Source organism: Macaca nemestrina, chromosome 14, assembly GCF_043159975.1.
Source record: "Macaca nemestrina isolate mMacNem1 chromosome 14, mMacNem.hap1, whole genome shotgun sequence".
Taxonomy (NCBI): Eukaryota; Metazoa; Chordata; class Mammalia; order Primates; family Cercopithecidae; genus Macaca; species Macaca nemestrina.
This window is the reverse complement of record NC_092138.1, coordinates 16,262,733-16,289,011: the sequence shown is the minus strand read 5'-3', so window position 1 is coordinate 16,289,011 and position 26,279 is coordinate 16,262,733. Positions and strand designations below refer to the sequence as shown.

At 43.5% G+C, this 26,279-nt stretch overlaps 1 long non-coding RNA gene across 4 annotated transcripts in view; it reads left to right on the top strand.

The window, feature by feature from the left end:
- Positions 1 to 26,279, top strand: part of LOC105498737 (uncharacterized) — a 77,705-nt gene that overhangs the window by 44,385 nt on the left and 7,041 nt on the right. For 2 of the 4 annotated variants that reach the window (XR_011612396.1, XR_011612397.1), the window contains exons 4-6: positions 5,338 to 5,449; positions 6,925 to 7,057; positions 22,996 to 26,084. This is a non-coding gene — a long non-coding RNA (uncharacterized lncRNA). Of the gene's footprint in view, positions 1 to 5,337; positions 5,450 to 6,924; positions 7,058 to 22,995; positions 26,085 to 26,279 lie in introns of those variants that run through there. The other 2 variants (XR_011612395.1, XR_011612394.1) reach the window with 2 other exon arrangements.

Here is a 26,279-nt window from a genome sequence, read left to right as displayed (position 1 = left end):
GGCTTTATCTAGTGTTTTATTGTCTCTGACTTCTGTTCCAAAAGAATATATTTTCAAGATTGGGTTATTGTTCTCACTGAATTAAATGCTCACTGGAACTTGCTCCTTAGATGACCTTGTTATAGAATAAAAACTATTTAAAAATTATAACTCTAAAAATTAAAATAATAGGCCAGGGGTGGTGGCTCACGCCTGTAATCCCAGTACTTTGAGAAGTTGAGGTAGGAAGATCACTAGAGCCCAGGAGCTTGACACCAGCCTGGGCAACAAAGTAAGACCTCCTTTCTACAAAATATTATTATATTTTTTTAATTTGATGAACTTTTTTTTTGAGACAAGTTTCGCTCTTGTTGCCCAGGCTGGAGCACAATGGTGCGATCTCGGCTCACTGCAACCTCCGCCTCCCAGGTTCAAGCGATTCTCCTGCCTCAGCCTCCTGAGTAGCTGCCATTACAGGCATGCGCCACCATGCCTGGCTAATTTTTGTATTTTTAGTAGAAACGGGGTTTCACCATGTCGGTCAGGATAGTCTTGAACTCCTGACATGGTGATCCACCTGCCTCGGTCTCCCAAAGTGCTGGGATTACAGGCGTGAGCCACCCCACCGGGCCTATTTATTTATTTTTTGAGATAGAGTCTCGCTCCTGTCACCCAGGCTGGAGTGCAGTGGTGCGATCTCGGCTCACTGCAACCTCTGCCTCCCAGGTTCAAGCATTCTCCTGACTCAGCCTCCCAAGTAGCTAGAACTACAGGTGCCCACCACCACGCCTGGTTAATTTTTGTATTTTTGGTAGAAACAAGGTTTCACCATGTTGTCCAGGCTGGTCTTGAATTCCTGACCTCAGGTGATCCACCGGCCTCGGCCTCCCAAAGTGTTAGGATTACAGGCATGAGCCACTGCACCCAGCCTAAAAAATTACTCTTGACTGGAGTTAAATAATTTCAAATTTTGCACAAAACTGGGACTTTCTTATTTTTAAAACTTTATTTATGTATTTATTTATTGAGATAGAGTCTTGCTATGTCACCCAGGCTGGAGTGCAGTGGCATGATCTCGGCTCATTACAAACTCTGTCTCCTGGGTTCAAGCAATTCTCCTGCCACAGCCTCCCAAGTAACTGGGACTACAGGTATGTGCCACCACACCTGGCTAGTTTTTGTATTTTTAGTAAAGACGGGATTTCACCACGTTAGCCAGGCTGGTCTTGAAATACTGACCTCAGGTGATCTGCCCACCTCCACCTCCCAAAGTGCTGGGATTATAAGCATGAGCCACTGCGTCTGGCCAATTTTTTTTTTTTTTTTGGACGGAGTCTTGCTCTGTTGCCAGGCTGGAGTGCAGTGGCATGATCTCAGCTCACTGCAACCTCTACCTCCCAGGTTCAAGAGATTCTCCTGCCTCAGCCTCCCAAGTAGCTGGGACTACAGGCACGCACCACTACGTCTGGCTAGTTTTTGTATTTTTAGTAGAGACGGGGTTTCACCATGTTGACGGGGTTTCACCATGTTGGCCAGGATGGTCTTGATCTCTTGACCTCGTGATCCACCTGCCTTGGCCTCCCAAAGTGCTGGGATTACAGGTGTGTGCCACCGCAGCCGGCCCATGTTTTTAATTAAAAAAAAATTTTTTTCAGAGATGGGGTCTCACCATGTTGCCCAGGCTGGTCTTAAACACCTGGGCTCAAGTGACCCTCCCACCTCAGCCTCCCAAAGTATTAGGATTACAGGTGTAAGTCACTGTGCCTGCCAAAGCTGGGACTTTCTTAATAGGCCGGTTATACTATTTCAAATATTCATTATTCTTTGTTTGTTTTTGAGACAGGGTCTTGCTCTTTTGCCCAGGCTGAGTGCAAGTGGTACGATCAGGGCTCACTGCAGCCTTGACCTCCCAGGCTCAAGTGATCCTCCCACCTCAGCCTTCCAAGTAGCTGGGACTACAAGCACACACCACCACGCCTAGCTAATTTTGTTTGTTTGTTTGTTTGTTTTTTGTAGAGACAGTGTCCCTCTGTGTTGCCCAGGCTGGTCTCGAACTCCTGCAGTCAAGCTATGCTCCCACCTCAGCCTCCCAAAATGCTGGGATTACAGGCGTGAGTCATATCACTCTTGAGAGCCTTGTTATTCCAACTTATGTAAAATATGAGCATATCATAAAAGGGCAGTATTTATTTTAAAAGTTTTGGGTGAGAGAGCCTCTTTACAACTAGAAAACTAAAAGCAGAAATGTTTAACAGAGCCTGGGCGCAGTGGCTCATGCCTGTAATCTCAGCACTTTGGGAGGTCGAGGAGGGCAGATCACCTGAGGTTGAGAGTTCAAGACCAGCCTGGCCAACATGGTGAAGCCCTGTCTCTACTAAAAATACAAAAACTAGCCAGGTGTGGTCGTGGGCACCTGTAGTCCCAGCTACTTGGGAGGCTGAGGCAGGAGCATCACTTGAACCCAGGAGGCAGAGGTTGCAGTGAGCCAAGATGCACCACTACACTCCAGCCTGGGCGACGGAGCAAGACTCCATCCAAAGAAAAAAAAAAAAAAACAAGAAATGTTTAACAGAAAGTCTCACACAAACCCACAGCTAACATCATACTGTATGGGGAAAACTTGAAACGTTTTCCTCTAAGATCTGGATCAAGACAAGGATGTCCACTTTCATCACTTTTATTCAACATAGTCCTAGAACTGCTAGCCAAAGTAATTAGGAAAGAGAAAGAAATAAAAGACATCCAAATTGGAAAGGAGGAAGTCAAAGTGTCCCTGTTTGCAGTTGACATGTGTGTAGAAAACCCTAATGACTCCACCAAAAAAACGGTTAGAACTGATAAACCAATTTAGTAAAGTTGCAGGATGCAAAATTAACATACGAAAATCAGTAGTGTTTTTTTATACCAATAATGAACTATCCAAAAAAGAAATCAAGAAAATCCCATTTATAATAACTAATATATATAAATATATATAATCTAGGAATACATTTAACCAAGGAGGTAAAATATCTCTACAATGGAAACTATAAAACACTGATGAAAGAAATTGAAGAGAATACAAATAAATGGAAAGATATTCTGTGTTCATGGACTGAAATAATTAATATTCTTAAAATGTACATACTACTCAAAATGATCTACAGATTCAGTGCAATCCCTGTCAAACTTTAAATGACATTCTTCACAAAAATAGAAAAAAATTAATTCTAAAATTTGTATGGAACCACAAAAGTTCCCAAATAGCCAAAGCATTCTTGAACAAAAAGAACAAAACTGGAGACATCACACTACCTGAGTTCAAAATATACTATACAAAGCTATGATAACCAAAATAGCATGGTATTGGCATAAAAATAGACACATAAGCTATAGACACACTATAAAAATGGCACTGAATAGGGAACACAGAAAGAAATCCACACACAGCCAGCTGATTTTCTGTGATGGTACTAAGAACATACATTGGAAAAAGGACAGTATCTTCAATAAATGATGTGGGGAGAACTGAATGTCCATATGCAGAAGAATGAAACTAGACACCTACCTCTCACCATATACAAAAATCAACTCAAAATGGACTAAAGACTTAAATGTAAGATCTGAAACTATAAAACTACTGGAAAAAAAAACATAAGGGAAATACTTCGTGACATCGATCTGGGGAAAGATTTTTTGGATGAGAACTCAAAAGCACAGTCAGGCGCGGAGGCTCATGCCTGTAATCCCAGCACTCTGGGAGGCCAAGGCGGTGGATCACCTGAGGTCAGGAGTTCAAGACCAGCCTGGCCAACATGGCGAAACCCCATCTCTACTAAAAATACAAAATATTAGCCAGGCATGGTGGTGAGTGCCTGTAATCCCAGCTACTCGGGAGTCTGAGGCACAAGAATCGCTTGGATCCAGGAGGCAGAAGTTGCAGTTAGCCGAGATTGCACCATTGCACTCCAGCCTGGGTGACAGAGTGAGACTCCCTCTCAAAAAAAAAAAAAAAAAAAAAAAAGGCCTGCTGGTGCAATGACTCACACCTGTAATCCTAGCACTCTGGGAGGCTGAGACAGGCGGATCACGAGGTCAGGAGATTGAGACTATCCTGGCTAACATGGTGAAACCCCGCCTCTGCTAAAAGTACAAAAAATTAGCCAGGCGAGGTGGCGGGCGCCTGTGGTCCCAGCTACTTGGGAGGCTGAGGCAGAAGAATGGCGTGAACCCAGGAGGTGGAGCTTGCAGTTAGCTGAGATCACGCCACTGTACTCCAGCCTGGGCGACAGAGTGAGACTCAGAAAAAAAAAAAAAAAAAAAAAAGAAAGCACAAGCAACAAAAGTAAAAATGGACAAGTGGAATTACATCAAACCAAAAACCTTCTGCACGGCAAAGGAAACAATCAACAGAGTGAAAAGACAACCCACAGAATGGGAGAAAATATTTACAAACTGCATCTGAGAAGGAGTTAATATCCAAAATAGATAAGGAATTTAACTCAATTGCAAAAAATAAATAATCCAATTTAAAAATGGGCAAAAGACCTTAATAGATGCTTTTCAAAAGAAGACACACAAATGGCCAATAGGAAAAATGTAGGCCAGGCGTGGTGGCTCACGCCTGTAATCCCTGCACTTCGGTAGGCCAAGGCAGGCGGATCATGAGGTCAAGAGACTAAAACAATCCTGGCCAACATAGTGAAACCCCATCTCTACTAAAAATACAAAAAGTTAGCCGGGTGTGGTGGCAGGCACCTGTAGTCCCAGCTACTCAGGAGGCTGAGGCAGGAGAATGGCCTGAACCCGGGAGGCGGAGCTTGCAGTGAGCGGAGATCGCACTACTTACACTTTAGCCTGGGCTCCATCTGGAAAAAAAAAAAAAAAATTAGCCGGGAGTGGTGGCGGGTGCCTGTAGTCCCTGCTACTCGGGAGGCTGAGGCAGGAGAATTGCTTGAACCCGGGAGGCAGAGGTTGCAGTCAGCCAAGATCACACCACTGCACTCCAGCCTGGTGACAGAACAAGACTCTGTCTCAAAAAAAATTAAAAAGAAGAAGGAAAGAAAGAGAGAGAGAGAGAAAGGAAAGAAGACTTCAAGGAAAATATTTGTTCTTGAGGAGCTAAGAAGATAACTAGATAAACATATGCAACTCTGTTTCTCTGTCTCTTGCATACCCTTCTATGTAAGGGAACAACAATTCTTTTCAACATCCTTTAATGTATGCCACCTCTTGAACACACAATACCTAAGAAAATCTGTTCAGTTTTAAAATTCATGACAATGAGTGGTTTCTTAATTATGCAGGGAGAAACATTTTGAGGCTGTCTTTGTATCTTGTTTTGGTGGTGATCATTTTTTTTCATTCCCATGACTGCAGGAATATTGATCTCAGCGTTACTTTGACCATTAATGAATTATGATGGCAATAAGCAAAGATGTGCACCTCTAGCCTCCAGGGAGCTTAATCTTCTGCTACAACGTTTGCATTTGTAAGTCAGCACCTGTGTAATCTATATTCTCTTTGTTATTCTCCTTTAATTACATATTGGTAGTGGTCCATTTGCAGGCTGGGAGCAACCAACTGGAGCATCAAAAAGATTATTAAAATATTGACTTTAAATTAAAAGGCCAAAAAGAAACAAGACAGGGTTTGTTTCTACCCATTCCGTTATGATGGTTCAGGAACAATTACTTCCTTTCATCTCAAGTTTCAAGAATTGTGCAAGGAACTCCCAAATGCCCTTTACATTCATTCATTATTTATATCTTGCCCCACTTGCTGTGTTTCTTTGTATTATCTATGTAATCCATAGTTCAAATGTAAATTCAGATTTTCTCAATTGTTAAAATGATGTCCCAATAATTAATTATAAACGAATTTTTTCCCCAGATCAGGATCCAGTGTAGGATCATGCCTTGTACTGAGTTCCCATGTCTCCTTTGTTCCTTTAATATGGAGAAATTTCTCTGCCTTTCTTAGTTTTCTTAATTTGACTTTTTTTTTTTTTTCCTTTTGAGATGGAGTCTTGCTCTGTCGCTCAGGCTGGAGTGCAGTGGCGCAGTCTCGGCTCACTGCAACCTCCATCTCCTGAGTTCAAGCGATTCTCCTGCATCAGCTTCATGAAGAGCTGGGATTACAGGCATGCACCACCACACCCGGCTAATTTTTGGTATTTTTAGTAGAGATGGGGTTTCACCATCATAGTCAGGCTGGTCTTGAACTCCTGACTTCAGGTGATCCACCTGCCTTGCCCTCCCAAAGTGCTGGGATTACAGGCATGAGCCAAGATCATGCCATTGCACTCCAGCCTGGGCAACAAGAGCGAAACTCTGTCTCAAGAGAAAAAAAAAAAAAAAAAAATTGACCTGGATATTTTTTGCCTGGTCATGTATAGCTCTTTTTGGAATAAGAAAAGTCTTGCTATTTTATAAAAAATGAACTGTCTTTGGTTTGGTAGTGTGGCATAGAATATCTTAAAGGGGTAAGTTATTCATCATTCAGTTCTGGATATTTTCTAATTTCTTTTGTGATTTAGTCTTTATACCACAAAATATTTAAAACTGGGTCACTTAATTTGTGAATTTTTTTTTTTTTTTTTTTTTGAGATGGAGTTTTGCTCTTGTTGCCCAGGCTGGAGTGCAATGGTGTGATCTCAGCTCACTGCAACCTCCATCTCCCAGCTTCAAGCAATTCTCCTGTCTCAGCCTCCCAAGTAGCTGAAATTACAGGCTCATGCCACCACGCCCGGCTAATTTTGTATTTTTAATAGAGATGGGGTTTCATCATATTGGTCAGACTGGTCTCGAACTCCTGACCTTAGGTGATCTGCCCACCTCGGCCTCCCAAAGTGCTGGGATTACAGGCATGAGCCACCATGCCAGACCAACTTGTGAATTTTCTAGTTACCTTTTTCCTAATGGTATCTATATTTCTTTTTTTCTTTCTTTCTTTCTTTTTTTTTAGAGACAGGGTGTCTCTCTGCTGCTCAGGCTGGAGCGCAGTGGTGCGATCACAGCTCACTGCAGCCTCGACTTCCTGGGCTCCAGTGACCCTCTCGCCTGAAACCGTACTCCCCCTCAAGCAGCTGAGACTACAGGTATGTACCACCACACCCAGCTAATTTTTATTTTTTCTGGAGACGGGATCTTGCTTTGTTGCCCAGGCTGGTCTTGAATTCCTGGCCTCACGCAACCCTCCCACCTCTGCCTCCCAATGCACTGGGAGCCACTGTGCCCAGCCCTGTATTTCTATTACAAGTGATGTTTTAGCGTCATTCTGTGAAGCCCAGGGAACAGATTCTGTATGATTTCAGTCATGTGAAAGTTGTTCAGACTTGCTTTGTTGTCCAGCATACATGAGTTTGATAAATGTTCCAAATACACTTGAAAAGGAAATGTTTTCTGTGGTTGTTGGTGGGAATGTTCCTCTTGTCAATTGTGTCAAGTTTATTAACCTTGTTCAAGCCTTCTGTATTGTTCATGATTTGCTTATTTTTTGCTTGTTTTGAGTGTTTGCTTATTCTATCATTTATTGAGAGAGGGGTGATAAAATCTCTCACTGAAAGTATGACTTCATTTCTTTCTTCAGTTTTTGCTGTATACATTTTGAGGCTAGGTTATTAGGGTGAATACAAATTTAGAATTCTTATATCTTCTGGTAAACTTAACCTTTATCTCATAATAAAGTTTTTCTATTTATCTCTAGCAATACTTTCTGCTTTAACCACTAATTTAATATTAATATAGCTACACCTTCTTTCTTCTGGTTAATACTTGCATCGATTTTGTTTGTTTGTTTTTGTTTTGTTTTTTTGAGACGGAGTCTCGCTCTGTCACCCAAGCTGGAGCGCAGTGGCGCCATCTCCGCTCACCACAACCTCCGCCCCCTGGGTTCCAGCGATTCTCCTGCCTCAACCTCCCCAGTAGCTGGAGCAGCTGGGATTACAGGCACTTGCCACCATGCCTGGCTAATTTTTGTATTTTTAGTAGAGACGGGGTTTCACCATGTTGGCCAGGCTGATCTTGAACTCCTAACCTCAGGTGATCCGCCTGCCTCGGCCTCCCAAAGTGCTGGGATTACAGGCATGAGGCACTGCGCCCGGCCCATCCTTATTTAACCCTTTGCCTTTTCCTAACCAATTACTTTCAATCATTTTGAACATTTTATATGGCTTTCCTTAATTTTTTAATATTTCCTTTACATATATTTTTGCTGATTTTTAAAAATTAAATTATAGACATTGTGACTATTCGAACCAATATATCTCAAAAAATAATTCCCTAATATCATCTAACACCGAGCGCACACTCAGCTAACTCCAGTTGTTTATAACGTGACTTTTAGAACTGTGTGTGTCGGCTGGGGGCGGTGGCTCCCGCCTGTAATCCCAGCACTTTGGGAGGCCGAGGTGGGCGGATCATGAGGTCAGGAGTTCAAGATCAGCCTGGCCAATATGGTGAAACTCCATCTCTACTAAAAATACAAAAATTAGCCAGGCATGGTGGTGCACGCCTGTAGTCCCAGCTATTCCGGAGGCTAAGGCGGAGAACTGCTTGAACCCGGGAAGTGGAGGTTGCAGTGAGCCAAGATCATACCACTACACTCCACCCTGGGCGACAGAGTGAGACTCCATCTCAAAAAAAGAAAGAAAGAAAGAAAAAAGAACTGTGTGTCATTGCATTTAACTGTATGGCTCTTAGTCTTTTAAAATATAAAATAAGCTAACTTAATTGATAAATTGTTATATCAGGAGTGACCATAGGAAATGAAACAGATATTTTAAAAATCACTTTTAAAAATATATAAGGAATATATTCAGTACATCCCCTTTAAAAGAAAAATCAGAAAGATACAGAAAGTGGAAATAAGAAAAGAAATTTTTTATGGCTTTTACCAATTGTGAGCATGACTACCCTACTGATGCATTTATCTGTCTAGCTCCTTATCTGTCAATACTTTTACATGGTAAGACCATTCTGTATGTAATTCTGCATTTATGTAGGCAGTTTTATATCTTGCTTTGTATCTTCAAAATTAATATGATTGTAATTTTTTTTTTTAAGAGACAGCATCTCACTTTGTTGCCCAAGCTAGGCTGGAGTGCTGTGACATGATCATAGTTCTCTATAGCCTCGAACTCCTAGATTTAAGTGATTCTCCTGCTTCAGCCTTCCAAGTAGTTGGAACTATAGGTGCATACCACTGCACCCAGCTCATGAAAAAAAAAAAAAAATTTTATAGAATGGGATCATACCACTGCACCCAGCTCATGAAAAAAAAATTTTTTTATAGCATGGGATCACTTGCATTGTTGCCCAGGCTGGTCTCAAACTCCTGGCCTCAAGCTATCCTCCCACCTCAGCCTCCCAAAGCACTGGGATTACAGGCGTGAACATTTAGAGTTTTTTCCAATTGTAATAGTTAATAAAAATGAACATATTTTTGAAGAAATTTTAGTCTGCTTCACATTATAGCCTAATCCTAGACTCTGAAAAGTGGAATTTCTCCTTCCTTCCTCCCTTCCTTCCCCCGTTCCCCCCTTCCTCCCTTCCTTCCTCCCTCCCTTCCTTCCTTCCTTCCTTCCTTCCTTCCTTCCTTCCTTCCTTCCTTCCTTCCTTCCTTCCTTCCTTCCTTTTTCTTTCTTTTTGAGACAAAGTTTTGCTTTTGTTGCCCAGGCTGGAGTGCAATGGTGCAATCTTGGCTCACTGCCACCTCCGCCTCCCAGGTTCAAGCAATTTTCCTGCTTCAGCCTCCTGAGTAGCTGGGATTACAGGTGCCCGCCACCACGCCCAGCTGATTTTTGTATTTTTAGTAGAGATGGGGGTTTCACCATGTTGGCCAGGCTGGTGTCCGACTCCTGACCTCAGGTGATCCACCAGCCTCGGTCTCCCAAAGTGCTGGCATTACAGACGTGATCCACTGTGCCCAGCAATGAAATTTCTTAAAGCAAAGGCTTAACCTCTTTTAAGGCTTTCCAGAAAATTGTTCCAAACTTTTAAAATTCCAGTGAGCTAAAGTTTACTACATTGAGATTGATGTCCTCGTCATAGCAGACACAGCCTGCGAGGCTTCACGGATACTTGTTTTGGACACCTGTCGTGGAAGCTGAAGATGTCAGATACTTTCCCAGGATCTCTTGAAGCAAGGGCACTGCCCTACGACCTGGGATAGACCAGTCTAACTGGCTCCCTCCAGACTGCGGCAGAGGCTGTTTATACAAAGAAGCATAGTAGAGAATCCCTTTGGGGGATGCCTGTAGTGGCAGGAGCTGAGGGGTGCTGCATCTGATGCACAGAGCTGAGGTGGTGGCCATGAGGTCCAGCACTCAGCACTTGTGGCAGTGGTGTCCTCACCAGTAAGGGCTTGGGCATGATTTTGGCTCTGGCTGTGGCTGATTCTAGTTTTTCTTCTTCTTGCCCATTTACTGAGCCTGGTTGTCTAGCCTTTCCTGATCTTCTCTCAAGTCCCAGTATCCTTCAATAAATTACTTTTCTATTAAAACTAGTCAGTTTGATTCTATTGCTTGCAAAGAAGAATGTGATGAATCTTCTATACAGGGATTCTTCTTCTGTGTAGCAAGGCCCATTTCAAATAGCAGGAGAACTGGCGTGCTGAGGGAGTGCCAGGGCGATCCAGAGAGCTCAGTGTGGTCACGTGTCAGGGCCGGGAGTTGGAAGAGCCCAGGTCAGTGAACTGGGACAATATTGGAATCTGAAGGTAAAAATAGCTTCTTAAGAAGTTAACATGGTGGGCGCCTGTGGTCCCAGCTACTTGGGAGGCTGAGGCGGGAGAATGGCGTGAACCCGGGAGGCGGAGCTTGCAGTGAGCCGAGATCACGCCACTGCACTCCAGCCTGGGAGACACAGCGAGACTCCGTCTCAAAAAAAAAAAAAAAGAAGTTAACATCAGCCAGGCGCAGTGGCTCATGCCTGTAATCCCAGCACTTTGGGAGGCCGAAGCCAGTGGATAACAAGGTCAGGAGATCGAGACCATTCTGGCTAACACGGTAAAACCCCATCTCTACTAAAAATACAAAAAATTAGCCGGGCATGATGGCATGCGCCTGTGGTCTCAGCTACTTGGGAGGCTGAGGCAAGAGAATCACTTGATCCCAAGAGGCAGAGGTTGCAGTGAGCTGAGATTGGACCACTGCACTCTAGCCTGGGCAACAGAGCAAGACTCCATCTCAAAAAAAAAAAAAAAAGAAGAAGTTGTTAACATCTATGGCCAGCCACGCCTCCACAACTTTGGGAGGCTGAGGCAGGTGGATCACTTGAGGCCAGGAGTTTGAGACCAGCCTAGCCAACATGGTAAAACCCTATCTCTACTAAGAAGGCAAAATTATCTGGGCATGGTAGTGCATGCCTGTAGAACCAGCTACTTGGGAGGCTGAGGTAGGAGAATCGCTTGGACCCAGGAGGTAGAGGATGCAGTCAGCTGAGGTTGTACCACAGCACTCCAACCTGGACAATAGAATGAGAGTCTATCTCAAAAAAAAAAAAAAAAGTTTGATTCTTGGGCATGCAGTCTGTATGGTAACAGAGTGATTTGGGGGCTGATTCAGGAGTCCAGCTCTTGTAAATGTGTTACTAGAAACCAGGTCTGGTAAGGTGCCTAAACATTAAGCGTCTGAATGGACAAGAAGCCAGGCAGCCTAGGTTGGAGACGGGTGTTGGGTCTGAGACTATACATGGGGCGGGGGGCAGTGGTAGATGGAGCTGTGCAGACGTGGAGTGGAAGCTAACAACCACCAGGGAAGGCCATGGCAACCACTTAGGAATTTCTTTTTGGCCATTTCTTCAGAACCAGTTTCCAAGTAATATGACAAAAGCAGCCTCATAATGTAAGAGGTAAACTCTGTTTCTGACCAAAAACAGTATTACTCAGTTTGATATCTTTCCCGTAGGGATGGGCTTTGGTAAATTTAGGCCATTTCAAAAATCCAGAAAACCAAGTGTGTAACCACTAGGGACATTTAAAAGAACATCGCCAGCTTTAAAGGAGATCTTTAGAATAGCTATTTATTTAGGCTTTATGTGTTTCCAAAGTTAACCAGTGTTTCACATCAGCTATCTTCTCTAACCCTCTCAACAACCTGAAAGGTAGGTATTAGTAACCCCATTTCATGGATGAAAGAACAGGCTGAGAAGTTAATTATCAGATTAGACTGTAAATGAGTGGTAAAGCAAGAATTCAAACCCAGATCTGCTTCACTTTTCTGTAGGCAGTGTTTAAGAAGGATCCAGAAATACTTCAAGCGATGCCAGTGGTAGTGTTGCCTCCTCAGAAGACTGCTTTCAGGGGAACAGTATACATCTGCCCTGTAAATTCTGGATGGTAAATGTGACAAAACTCTCTCCTTGACCCAGCTCTAGTGAGACTGCTCTAAGCCCTCTTCTCAACATGGCTCAAGCGTGGGCTTCAGTGTACATTTGGTTGGGCCTGCATTGCTCAGTTTTAGCAAGAGTCCGGTTAAGTTAAAGAGAATCTCACACCTTTGATATCAGATTCTTCCATATCTGATCAAATTCCTCATCCCCTACCTTCAATATCTGATCATTCTGCCCTGTCTGCACCAAGGATCTCCCCTCACCCTTGGTGTCTCCTTTTAGTAATTTTCCATCCACCAGTCTCTCCCCACTCTTCAAGCCTACTCCTTGCTGTAACTCCCTACCCCTCCTTGTCTTATTTGCAGCTGAACTCTGTTCTCCACTGAGGTCTCTTTTTCCTGATTGCAATAGTTCCTGAATAAAATCTGTTTTTACTGCTTATACACTGGCTAGCTCTGGTTTTCTTTACCAGAAGTCACAGTTAACACATGTGAAAACCCATTTGCAAAACAAATCCACAGGACTCAGTCCATGTGCTGTGAAGTCTTTGATCAAGGACTTAAAAACAATGAAAAGTAATAAACAGATCTGAATACAATTCAGGTAATAAAACACTTTCATTGGTTTTCATACTCAGCAAAAGTATTTTTACTGATTAAAAGATAAACAATCCTCACTCTACTAACTCAATGACACATTGAAACATTAGCCTAACTTGTGCACCTTCCAGCGAAGCTACTCTCTTTGCGTAGGCACAGCTCTTTCAGCCAAGGTACAGGAGAGCAAACCCACGCATGAATTCCTTTCATCTCAGGGCATTTCTTTCTGTGGTGTCTTTGTGAAGGAATGCACACTCACAACAGCCGAAAATCTAACTCTCTAGATTTCATTTAGCTAACATTAGGCCAGTCTTTGGACTGAAGGTAATGCCTACATATAGGAGGAAGGGAGAGGAATCTCTGAATTGCAACCCTTTTAGACTTCCTCCATGATGAAGCAGAGAGGGGAGGACTATTGTTTGGGAGATGTGTGTGGGAGGTGAAGATTTCAGATTTTCTTTAAAATAATAGTTGGCTGCACAGGCAGCAGCAAAGCCGACCTGTACATTGCGGGATTGTCTCCGTGTTAAGAGGTCTGGCCAAGCTGGGGGGCCTCAGCAGGGGATTGCTCAGTTGATCAAGTCTTAATTTGTCTTTTCCACTCTGGGTGGTGCTGTCTGTCCCTTTCATCTCCCAATCACCGACATAGGGGGAGATGTTGAGGGCAGTGCTGTGTTATCTTAAGGTTTCCTTCAAGAAAGCAAAACCAAACAAACAAGCAAACATGTTTTGCTTCCCAACTGTGCACCCCTTGGGGAGATTCAAAGGCTCTTCTGAACCAGACAGGTGCTGATGTCTCTGCTGCCATTTGGATGTGGGTTTGGCGAGGGTGGCAGGAGTGAAGGGAAAGCAGAGGGATCTCGATTGCCATTTCTTCCTGTTGCAGTTGCTTCAGACGGTTCAGCTTCCAGCCAGACAGTTCCTAATGGACCTGCACAGCATGCAAAAAAACCCTTCTTTGTAAAAATAACTCCTTTGATTTCTCCCAGCCTTGGGCCCTGTTTAGTTAGGGGCAATGACCAGGAGGCAAGTCGTTCCGGGCCTTGCTGGTAGAGTAAGGGGGAGATCGCCCATGGCTTCCCCAGCTGCACTGCCTGTGGAGCAAAGGGTTCAGAAGCAGAGAATTTTTAAAAATATAATAATAATAAAAAGAATGAAAGAAAGAAGCCCTCTTTGAAAATCCTTACTGTTTCCCACTGTCTCCTACAGCGATTGCCCTTTCATTAGTGTGGAAATCCAACAATGTGGAAATCGAGTTTTGGTTTTTTTTTTTTTTTGCTTTGATATCAGCCTAACCCTTGAGGCTAAACTTGTGGTAAGCCACCTGTCCACGTTAGCTAAAATAAAGTTGTAGCTGGAATCACCACCTAGTCCTTTAGCTGTTGTACATTTTCATGTTTATCCTTTGAGGCCTGAGACAATAACCACATATTGCTTTATTATTCAGGATCCCCTGGGTTGCTGGCAACCGAAACCCGAACTGAATTTGTTTAAGAATAAGGGAGGAATATATTGGGAGAATATTGGGATATTTTAAGTAACTGAAGGAGGGGTCAAGAGGTCAATCTATGAGAAAGACAAGGAACCAGGCAGAAATTTAACAATAAAATGAAATAAAACCGGAACCGGGACTCCCAAGTGCCCCCTGGATTCCTTCTCTCTCTGTCTGCAGCTCTATCCCTCCTGGTATCCAGGGCTTTCTCTCTCATCGCAGATCTGAGTCTCACATACTGTGGGTTAAAACACCAAAGAGGGGCTGATTTTGTTTCTTTTTTTCTTTTCTCTTTTTTTTTTGAGATGGAGTCTTGCTCTGTCGCCCAGGCTGGAGTGCAGTGGCGCCATCTCGGCTCACTGCAAGCTCCGCCTCCCGGGTTCACGCCATTCTCCTGCCTCAGCCTCCCGAGTAGCTGGGACTACAGGCGCCCACCACCGCGCCCCGCTAGTTTTTTGTATTTTTTAGTAGACACGGGGTTTCACCGTGTTAGCCAGGACGGTCTCGATCTCCTGACCTTGTGATCCACCCGCCTCGGCCTCCCAAAGCCCTGGGATTACAGGCGTGAGCCACCGCGCCCGGCCCTGATTTTGTTTCTTAATTCTAGATAGAAAAGTCTTGGGGAAGGCTCTGACTGTGTGGGCCCCAGCCGGGTCCTGGCAACTCTAGTTTGGCGGAGGCGGGGTCATATAAGAACATGGCCACACTCCCCCCATCCCGTGAACCACTTGTTTATAGGGCGGAAAGGAGCTATTCCAGAAAGGGGGCTTCTTTCTTGGAAGGATGGGTTCTAATCAAAGCAAGCAGCAGCCATTTACTAAACATACATAACATACTTGCATATTGACCTGAGAAATGTTTCTTAGGGATTTTGGCCATCTTGGTAATAATCAGAGTCTTGGTAAAAGTCAGAAATCAAAACCCTAATCAGATGCATCTACATGGCAAAAACTATAAGATTCTTTTGGTTTGTTTTTAACTCAAAACTCCAAAGAGGACAGAATATACTGAGAATGACTGGACCCATGCTCTAAAGCAAACTAAATACATAGCGGTTACACTCGTATTTATATGTACCATAGTGCACGGGACTTCAGTGAGTTCTTATATTCACCTCTAGTTTCTCCTCCCTACGGAAGCAGTGACCACAGCAGACTGAAGCAGCTAAGGGGGTTTTCTAGACTTACTTGGATTGAATTCTCTTTTGCATGCTCACTGTTGTTTTTTTCTCGCTTGATTTGGTCTGAGCTGAGATGTCCACTCTTTAGGGGAGGACTGTTATTTTGGAGACTTGCCTCCGTCCAGCTAGCTCACTGGACGGGCTGTGCTCACTGTGGCCTCCTGACCTGGATGAGTCGGTCAGCACGCTCTCAAGGGGTCCTGTCTCTTTCTGCATGGGTGGCTGTCTTTGCAAGAGCTGTGATGGTGGGTAAAATGTTCAAAGCCCCATAGGCAGGATGAAATGCACCATTGTCTATTTACTTAACTCAGTGGTGTCTGACGTAAGACCACAGAACACACCTTCTTTCCATGACCCATCTTGCCTGACCCTACCTGCTGGCACTATGTTGCCAGCAACCTGGATATTACTGTTAATTAATTCATGCCTAACATGCAGTGGCTTATACTTGGTATTACTGACTGTCTAAGAATAGGCACAGCCTGGAATTGAGAAGTGAAAACTGCAAAATGGCTGGGTGGAAAAAATGATGGGACAGAGAGCAGGCCTTTTGGTGTTTTCCCTGTAGTTATCTTTTACAGGTTAAATAAGATTAATATTCATGGTGAACCAAGAGCAATTAGCTACTTTGCATGTGTTACTGCTTCTTAGCCTATTCTAAACTCTGTTTTATGTATTTATTTTAAAGGACTTTGCCTTGATTAGGGCCAATCGTATTAGACCTTGTACTTTGCATATTTGCAATCATGTTTGCATGTTTGCATTTCTAAAGTTTTGAATTTCAAATTAGGCAACGAGTTTCAGCAAATATACTTCAGGTACACATGACCATAATCAGGACATGAGACTATACTACAATAAAATCCCCAAATGGCCTCTAGGGATAAAATATTTTATGTTTTCTATTTATAATAAAAATTTGGGGTGAGGGTTGGCTTTATTTTAAAAACAGAATAATTCAGAATATAATTTAAATGCAAAATTGCAAACTAGTATTTTTTCTAATTATATTCAAAATCTGAACCCCCTGACAGGGGCAAGGGAAGGTTGGAATATTCTTATCCATAATGATGACGGAATAACAGGCCTCTCCCCTTTTCTTTCCTCTTCTTCCCTGGGACAGCAGTGCCCGCTGTCGCGCACCTATCACTTACGCTCATACTGTTTTCCAGGATACTTGGCCAAGGCATCTTCTAACATGTTCTAAGGTGGTTTCAGAAATAATTTTTATCAGATCATAGCTAATCTTTCTAACAGATCTATGAGGTAAACATCCCAGGCCCATTCGCTATAAATGTTAGTGCTCCGATTTGTATCCAGATTTTTTTGACTTTTAATCAAGGACCTTTTTCACTTCATTTATATTTCTCAAATTGAGAGCTGAAGATCCTTGAAAGTCTTCAGTCATATTCTCAAGGGGCCTTGAGTTCTCTATGAGAATTCAATTTTGTATTTTCATTTTGATGCTAATAATCAGGGACAATCAACATATTTTGGTTCATTTGGCTGATCAACTTAACAGAGAGCTTCCACATACTTTCAGGGCCTGCATTTTTATCTGTGTTTAAGATTTTCTTGGTGACAGGGAATGACAGTTTCTTTGTCAGAAAAATCATTGTAAATGATTAAAAACAAGACAAAACACACAGACATGTGAATGTTGTGTTCTCACCAAGTGAAGGCCCAATGACCTCATCACAGGATGTACAAAGGAAGGTTCTGCGTAACGTAAATAGAGACAAGCAGTGGAAGCATTGAGTCACTGCGAAGCATGAGGCCAGCGGGCTGAACTCAGGAGAGCCTGGGCAGGGAGCACCACTTTCACGCTGTTGAGGGGAGTGAGCATTCTGTATTTGTTCCATTAAATTAAAAGTATTCATTTGAATTGTATGGCTTTCCTACATTTGTTGACCTATAAGTTTGTTTTGGTTTTATTGTGGCATGATGTCTATACGCAAACATTCTTTATATCTAGTTTTAAGTTTCCATATATTATAACGTTTTAATAAAAATCACTTAGGATGACATCAGAGGTCCATGAGAATGTCTTTCCCCTAAAGACGGTCACACATTATTCCATCAGCACTCCATCATAGGCTAAGTTTCCAAAGAAGTTTTAGGAAAGAGGAAAGTATATTTGAGGTTTTTGTTTGTTTGTTTGTTTGTTTGGTTTGGTTTGATTTTTTACAGAGTTTCACTCTTGTTGCCCAGGCTGGAGTGCAATGGCGCAATCTTGGCTCACTGCAGCCTCCGCCTACTGGGTTCAAGTGATTCTTCTGCCCCAGCCTCCCAAGTAGGTGAATTTGGCCAGGTGCAGTGACTCATGCCTGTAATCCCAGCACTTTAGGAGGCCGAGGCAGATGGATCACCTGAGATCAGGAGTTCAAGACCAGCCTGACCAATGGGCGTGGTGGTGGGCACCTATAGTCCCAGCTACTCAGGAGGCTGAGGCAGGAGAATGGCATGAACCTGGGAGGCAGAGTTTGCAGTGAGCCAAGATGGCACCACTGCACTCCAGCCTGGGCGACAGAGTGAGACTCAGTCTCAACAATAGCAGCTGGGCACGGTGGCTCATGCCTATAATCCCAGCACTTTGGGAGGCCGAGGTGGGTGGATCACCTGAGGTCAAGAGTTCAAGACCAGCCTGGCCAACACAGCAAAACCCTGTCTCTACTAAAAATACAAAAATTAGTCGGGTATGGTGGCACATGCCTGTAATCCTAGTTACTTGGGAGGCTGAGGCAGGATAATTGCTTGAACCCAGGAGGCAGAGGTTGCAGTAAGCTGAGATCATGCCATTGCACTCCAGCCTGGGCAATAAGAGTGAAACTCTGTCTCAAAACAACAACAACAACAACAGCAAAAGTCTATGAAAATGTGCCATTCAAGGCCAGGTATTGTGGTTCATGCCTATAATTCCAGCACTTTGGGAGGCCAACGCAGGCGGATTGCTTGAGCCTGGGAGTTCAAGACCAGCATGGCCAACATAGTGAAACATCGTCTCTACTGAAAATACAAAAGTTAGCTGAGTATGGTGGTGAGTGTCTGTGGTTCTAACTACTGGGGAGGCTGAGGCACGAGAATCGCTTGAACCCAGGAGGCAGAGATTGCAATGACCCAAGATTGTGCTACCGCACTCCAGCCTGGGCAACAGAGCTAGACCCTGTCACACACAGGCATGCACGCACGCGCACGTGCACACACACACACACACTCCATTCAAACAGCAAAATCTGAAAGATTTTAACCAATTTATTTATTTTTTTGAAACTTTGTTTCACTCTTTCACCCAGCCCGGAGTGAAGTGACACAATCTCAGCTCACTGCAACCTCTGGCACCTGGGTTCAGGCTATTCTCCTGCCTCAGCCTCCTGAATAGCTGGGATTATAGGCACCCACCACCACGCCTGACTAACTTTTGTGTTTTTAATAGAGACGGGTTTCGCCATGTTGGCCAGGCTGGTCTCACACTCCTGACGTCACGTGATCCACCTGCCTTGGCTTCCCAAAGTGCTGGGATTATAGGCCTGAGCCACCACACCTGGCCTTTTTTTTTTTTTTTTTTTTTTTTACCAACTTTTAAAATGTACCTTTAACTGACATTTTTTTTTCAGACCTGCATTCTTGTGATGATAAAAGGGGCCAGAACCAACTGTGCATTCTTTTAGAACCTCTTCTCCAGCTACCCGGGTGGCCAAAGGTGGGCAAGAGGGGACAGGAAGAGTCAGGGCATATGGGCCCTGAGAATCTTTTGGTTTCTGGCTCCACTTCTCTTTTGTAGGGTCTGCTGAGGCTTTGCTAGGCCGAGAGAGATACAAGCAAGGGGTTGGGGCTGTGGAGACTGGAATGGAATATAAATAAAAATCAATAATCATATGCCTAAAAGTGTTCCCTTCATGACCTTTCAGCCTTTGTCAAATCATTTTGGGGTTTTTTTTGTTTGTTTGTTTTATATCTTTTATATTTTGTAGAGATGGGGTCTCCCTATGTTGCCCAGGCTGGTCTCAAACTCCTGGGCTTAAATGACCCTCCCACCTTGGCCTCCCAAAGTGCTGGGATTATAGGTGTGAGCCACAGTTCCTGACTGGTCAAGGCATTTTGTATTGAAGATTTCCCTCTTAGACATAGACTGAATAATACCTAACACTTACACATGTAAAAGGATGGACTTGGGCATTTAATGCTCCTTACATGGCCAGTGATAAGTAAGTCTAAAGAATTGTCTACTCCAGCTGAGTGCAGCGGCTCATGCCTGTAATCCCAGCACTTTGGGAGGCTGAGGCGGGCAGATCACCCAAGGTCAGGAGTTCAAGACCAGCCTGGCCAACATGGTGAAACCCCGTCTCTACTAAAAATACAAAAAAATTAGCCGGGCATAGTGGCAGGTGCCTGTAATCCCCGTTACTTGGGAGGCTGAGGCAGGAGAATCACTTGAACCCAGGAGCCAGAAGTTGCAGTGAGCCAAGACTGTGCCATTGCACTCCAATCTGGGCAACAAGAACGAATCTCCGTCTCAAAAAAAGAAAAAAAAAAAAAAGAGAGAATTGTCTACTCCATTTAGTGATTAGTAATATTTCAGTGGAAAAGACCTCAACTAAGGATAATTGTTTGGATAAAAATATTTCAATTCCCATAGCAAAAAAAAAAAAAAAAAAAAAATTCAATTCCACATTATATTGCTTCCCCATTTAAATGAAAGTACAGAAATCCATTAATTCTGTAGCACATGCCCGAGAGCAGATAATAGTCCAAAGGGTGCCTTCTAAGGAAGAGTTGTTGGTTCTTTCATTCTTCGCATTATTGAGAAAACTGAAAAATGTTAGTCTGTAAGATGATTTTTTTTCCATTAGAAGAGAACGGAAGTAAATATCAGAAATGAGTAATATTTGTAGTCTCCAGAAAGGGGATGGCTTAGAAACTGGGATGAAGCAAGACTTACTCTTCATATCTGTACCTTTTGAATTTTGTAACAAGTAAATGCATTACTTATATAACAACGCATCTGTCAATAGAACAACAACGAAAGGTGCACCTTATGTCTCCTGACACTGACAAGAGGTCCTGTCTCTATGGTCTTTGCTCTTCAACCAGGTGATCCCTTCAACCAGGTGAACACTACAAATCCCATTAATAGGGCTCTACAAAAAAACACAAAAATGAGCCAGGCATGGTGGCACATGCCTGTAATCCCAGCTACTTGGGAGGCTGAGCTGGGAAGACTGCTTGAACCTAGGAGGCAGAGGTTGCAGTGAGCTGAGATGGCACCACTGAACTCCAGCCTAGGTGACAGAGTGAATCCCTGTCTCAAAAACAAACAAACAAACAAGCAAAAAACTAGTTTCACCTGTTTCTTTCTATTTGCATAATGTGACTACTAGAAAGCTTAAAATTATACATGTGGCTCACAGTATATTTCTCTTGGACAGCACTGTCTGGAATTTACTGTGAGCCCAATGTGTCCAAGGACCTAAAGCTACTAGAGTGTAGTTAGAATGTGAAGGGCAAAGGGGTTGTGGCAAGGACAGGCCTGGATATAGGAAGTGATCGCAGCAGGCATGATTGCCCTTGGAGGTCATTTCAAGGGTTCAGACCTTCCTAAGAGCATAGGAAACTACTGGGGAGATTTCCTCAGGGCAGTGATAAGAACAGACCTGCATTTTAAAAAACACTTGGCTTTTGTAGGAAATTCATAGTAATGACTGCTGCAATCACCTATAGCTGTTCTGTGCACTTAGACGAAAATCCAAATTCCTCATCTCAGCCTACAAGGCTGTTTGCATTGGACTCCAGCGTCCTGCTGCCACCTCATCAAATGCCATGACCTCCTATTGTCTCTCTAAAACAGGGCAGAATCTTTTCCATCTCAGGACCTTCTAACTTGTAAATTCCCTTTGCCTGGAATGCTTTTCCTTGGTTCATCTCAGAACTGGTTCTTTGTAATCAGAGGTATTTTTTTTCCAGCTTCTGTGTCACCTCCTCAGAGAAGCCTTCTCTCACCCCCCTTCGTAAAATATCCTCCTCCAGTTAATTATTTCCTTCATTGCACTTATCACTGTCTGAAATTATCTTAGGATTTATTCGTTTGCTTGTTTATTGCCTGTGTTTGCATATTAGGATATAAACTTCTGGAGAGCAAAGGCCTTGCTAGTCTAAATTGCTCTTTTATATGATGATGGGTGCTTTGAGGATGGAAGGGGTACAAGGAAACCTGTAGACCAAGTGCAGCAGAAGGCCCAGGATAGAACTCTAAGGAGGGTAAGTGTGCAGGAGGTGAATGACGGAGGGAGAGCAGGCGCTAGAGACTGAAGGACCATCCGGGCAGGAAGAGCTGCGTCCTGCCACGGAGGGCCATGGAAGAAAGGGTTTCAGGAAGGAGCTCTTGGTCAATAGCAGAAAGTGATGCCTAGAGGATAAGTATAGTGTCCACTGTCTACAGCGAGTTGGGGGCATTGGTAGCCTTGGGAGAAGTGTGTTCTGTGGAGTGATGGGGTGGAAGGCAGATGGCAGTGGAGCACAAGGAGGAGGTGGTGAAATAGAGGGGGTAGATGTACACACCTCCACTCCTCCATGACATGTGACAGTGGGAGATCCAGGGATGGGGCTGGAGTTGGATATGGGGCCTTTGGAGGATTTTTTTTTTTTTTTTTTTTTTAATCAAATGGGAGACAGTTGAGCTGTTGGGCTGAAGCTGGAAAAGTTAAAGGAAACGGAGAGATAGGAGATGATATGCAACCTCTGCTTCCTGGGTTCAAGTGATTCTCCTGCCTCAGCCTCCTGAGTAGCTGGGATTACAGGCGCGTGCCATCACGCCCAGCTAATGTTTGTATTTTTAGCACAGACAGGGTTTCACCATGTTGGCCAAGCTGGTCTTGAACTCCTGACCTCAAGTGATCCACCCACCTGGGCCTCCCAAAGTACTAGGATTACAGGTGTGAGCCACTGCACCCGGCCAGGATATTTACTCAACACTTGTGATTGGCAGACAAGGAACATGGTCCCATCTCCAGGAGGCTGCAGTGTGGTTAGAGTGGCAAGACATGGCAACAAAGGAGAATAACTCAGTGTGTGATAAGCCTACAGGAAATGAGTGCTGTAGTATTTCAGAGGAGAGCAAGATTAACTCCTGATGCTGTGATCAAGGAAGTTTTCATGAGAAGTGGCATTTGATTTGGGACTTGAAAGCAGAGGAGCATTTTACTAGCTGGAAATCTAAGTGATAAAAGAAAATAAAGGAGAAGGAGAGTGCATTTCATGTAAATGGACTGGCATGAACAAATAAAGGAAATAATGTATTTTAGTCAGTTTATCCTTTTGGCAAAGAAACAGAGACAATTTTTTTTTTTTTTTTTTTGTCTATACTCTAATAAAACACAGCAATTTAGAGTAAGAAAGAGACTTTAGAGATTGTCTTATCAAATGTCCTTGTTTTCCTAGGTATGAAAACTGAGGTGCAGAAAGAAATTACTATTGAAAGTCACAAACTGGTAAGTGACAGAGTTGGGCTCTGGCTCACAAGTGTAGCTTCCACAATGACATAATTGTACAGGTTTTAAGCATAGAATATATTTAGTAAAACTACATCAAATTTTGTTGATATATATCAGAAGTGCAAGGGAGTGAAGACTAGATGAATTTTTAGATTTTTTTAAAAAAAGAAATATAGTTGTAATCCCAGTGCTTTGGGAGGCTGAGGCAGGAGGATCACTTGAGCCCAGGAGTTCAAGACTAGCCTGGGCAAAAAGTGAGACTTCCTGTTTACAAACAAGCAAAAAATTAGCCAGGTGTGGTGGTGCACCTGTCGTCCCAGCTGCTTGGAAGGCTGAGGTGGGCAGAGCCCACTTAAGCCCATGTGGTTGAAGCTGCAGTGAGCCATATTCATGCCACTTCAGTCTCAATAACCAAGCGAGAACTTGTGTCAAAAAAGAAATGCAGTTATGTAGTCATAGTGATTACAATTCCAGCAAAGTTTTGCTACACAGACGTGTCATTGCAACCTACATGAATGGAGAGACAAGAATGATTTGTTATTGAGAGATTAACGGATGACTTCCTGCTATTCACCAGACTTATCCTGGTCTCCTATGTCTTGGCCAAATTAAACCCCAATTGGCCAAAAGTGAAATTGAAAAAAAATCCATGTTAACTCAAAGTATAAATTCACAAAAGAGTGGGAGAAAGATGATGAGAAGGTATTAGTTTCCTATGTCTGCTATAACAAGTTAGCACTTTGGGGGCTTCAAACTACACAGATTTATTATTTTATGGTTCTGAAGACCAGAAGTCCAACACAGGTCTCACTGGACTGAATCAAGTTTTGGCACAGTTGCATTCCTTTCTGGAGGCTGTAGAGGAGAATCTGTTTTCTGCCTTTTCTGACTTCTAAAGACTGCCCACTTTCCTTGGCTTGTGGCCAGTGACATTGCACCTCCCTCAGGGAACTTGATCACCCCCTGACCACAGCTGAAAAAGGTTCTCTGCTCTTAAGACTCATGCGATTAGACCGGGCGCAGTGGCTCACGTCTGTAATCCCAGCACTTTGGGGAACCGAGGCAGGCAGATCACTTGAGGCCAGGAGCTCAAGACCAGTCTGGCCAACATGGCAAAACCCCGTCTCTACTTTAAAAACTACAAAAATTAACCAGGCAGGCCCCTATAATCCCAGCTATTCGGGAGGCTGAGGCATGAGAATCGCTTGAGTCAGGAGGCGGAGGTTGCAGTGAGCTGAGATCATGCCACTGCACTCCAGCCTGGGCAACAGAGCAAGACTCCCGTCTGAAAAAAAAAAAAAAGACTCATGTAATTATGTAATTGGATTCAGTAATTGGGTAATTCAGGCTGCTCTCCTTATATGAAAGTCCTTAGCCTTAAAATCTCATCCATAAGGTCCCTTTGTCACAGAAAGAACAATTTTACAGGCTGGCATTAGGATATGGACATATTTGGGGATCCATTATTATTTTGCTTAATACAAAGAAGGAGGAGGAAAAGACATACTGTGAATTATTAGAGAGATGACTTATAAATAATTAGAAAAGAAAATAAGCATTGAGAGCCAGTGTAAATTCATTAAATCATAGCAGATATTTTCTTATGTAACAGAGTTACTAGGCAAATAGATTTGGGGGATGCCAGAGACAAATTGATCCTCCAGTTTTTCTCTTAGGATGTGCTTGTGGAAAGATAATAGCATTTGTGTAAGGTGTCAGTGCAGCAGATCTATTCACAACTCATTAAACAACTGCTGAAAACTGGGAACAGGCATAAACCTGATGAAGGTCTCCTAGTGTGTCATGGGGCTGTCTGTCCTTGGTCTCTCTATTTTCAGCGTTATCAGTAACCAGGATGAAGACTTAAAGGTCGGGTGTATCCGATCTGCAGGTGACACAACAGTATTCAAATCTAAAGAAAATCTCAATACACTGGGAAGAGAAGATGAACACACATGAACTGTTACAATAACAAACGTGAAGTCTGAAATGTCAGGGAGAAAATCAGTTGAATAAAGGAAGGATGGGACTGAATTTGAGGTCAGTTTCTGTGGAAAATTAAAAACAAGGCTGGGTGCGGTGGCTCACACCTGTAATCCCAGCACTTTGGGAGGCCGAAGTGGGCGGATCACCTGAGATCAGCAGTTCAAGACCAGCCTGGCCAACACACTGAAACACCGTCTCTACTAAAAAATACAAAAAAATTACCCGAGCATGGTGATGGGCACCTGTAGTCTCAGCTACTTGGGAGGCTGAGGCAGGAGAATCACTTGAACTCAGGAGGCAGAGGTTCCAGTGAGCCAAGATCGCACCATTGCACTCCAGCCTGGGCGACAAAGAGAGACACTGTTTCAAAAGAAAAGCAATTGCTGTGTCTGTGAAAATAAAAATGATATTAAGGGTACCAATTAGCAATTTTTTTTTCTTTTTGAGATGAAGTGCAGTGGCGCTATCTCTACTCACTTCAACCTTTGCCTTCCGGGTTCAAGAGATTCTCGTGCTTCAGTCTCCCTAGTAGCTAGGACTATAGGCATGCACCCCTACACCTGGCTAATTTTTGTAGTTTTAGTAGAGATGGAGTTTCACCATGCTGGCCAGGCTGGTCTTGAACTCCTGACCTCAAGTGATCTGCCCACCTCAGCCTCCCAAGGTGCTGGATGTGAGCCAATGCGCCCAGCCCAATGGCAATTTTTTGAGCATCTACTATGTACCAAGTACTGTGCTAAGGGGCTTTACATGTCATATATTTTCACCCTTACCAAAAAATCTATAAGGAAATAATGATTATCTCTGTTTCACAGATGAAGTTAGGGTTCAGAGATGTGAAGCAACTTGTCCAAGATTACAAAATCATCTATCTATATGAACTTGGGTCTGACTCCAAAGACCATGCTCATATAGCAGAATGACAGAAGTGTTTTCAAAGGCCAAGGAATTGTAGTTGCATTAGAAAAAGTCAGTATCCAGCCGGGTGCAGTGGCTTACACCTGTAATCCCAGCACTTTGGGAGGCCAAGGTGGGCAGATCACCTGAGGTCAGGAGTTCAAGACCAGCCTGGCCAGCATGGTGAAACCCCATCTCTACTAAAAATACAAGATTAGCCAGGTATGGTGGTGTGTGCCTGTAATCCCAGCTACTCGGCAGGCTGAGGCAGGAGAATCACTTGAACCCGGGAGGCGGAGGTTGCAGTGAGCCGAGATCACACCATTGCATTCCAGCCTGGGCAACAAG